We start from the raw sequence: 839 nt of genomic DNA, 5'->3' as shown, positions 1-839 counted from the left end.
TAATATTAATATCGGTTCCGCTACGTTACCAACAGCATATCTGCTAACTTCTGCCAACTCTTATTTATAATTATGTTTCATGGAAGTGTGTTCGTAAATGTGTCTAATAAAAATGTCTTTTTTATAGCTGTATTTAATAGAAGTGTTTTTATATATATATTTTCTAGATGTGTCTCTTTATATATGTATTTAAAATATATTAATTATTAGACACATCTACGAACACACTTCCATGAAACACAATTATAAATAAGAGTTGGCAGAAGTTGGCAGATAATATGTTGGTATCCTATACTTTTCCTATTAATATTAATACAATTGTATTATTTTGTGTGAGTATCTAAGTTATTGAAATGCATATTGAATTTTTTTAATAAGTTAGTGAAAGTGTACACTTAATCAATTTAATTTAAACTAATATTAGTTTGATCAAGAAGTAGGTAAATTCGTCTTTTTTTAAGTATTCTAAAAATCGAATTTTACACGAAAAAATGTGCTATAAAAGAGACAACTACAGATCTACGAGATAGATTACAAAAAAATTTCTTGTTTGGGGAGAGGAAGAGGGGGTTTGTGTATTTAACTATTTAGATCTATTAAGGTCCCTTAATTAAGCTTTTTTTGAAAAAATAATTTAAACAATAAATGATTATATTAAAAGTAGTTTATAAATAAGTTATTTTGTGTTTGTGTTTTTAGTTTTAAAAGTATTTATTTTATAGAAATGTGATAAAAAGTAATAATATTATGAGAGAAGTCATTTTTTTTAACTTCTCTATAAGCTCCTAAATAGCTTCTTAGAAAGCCGCAATTTGATTTTGAAAATTGCACCGGATATT

The sequence above is a fragment of the Arachis ipaensis genome, chromosome B03 (assembly GCF_000816755.2).
Source record: "Arachis ipaensis cultivar K30076 chromosome B03, Araip1.1, whole genome shotgun sequence".
In the NCBI taxonomy this organism is placed as follows: domain Eukaryota; kingdom Viridiplantae; phylum Streptophyta; class Magnoliopsida; order Fabales; family Fabaceae; genus Arachis; species Arachis ipaensis.
This window is presented reverse-complemented; position numbering follows the sequence as displayed.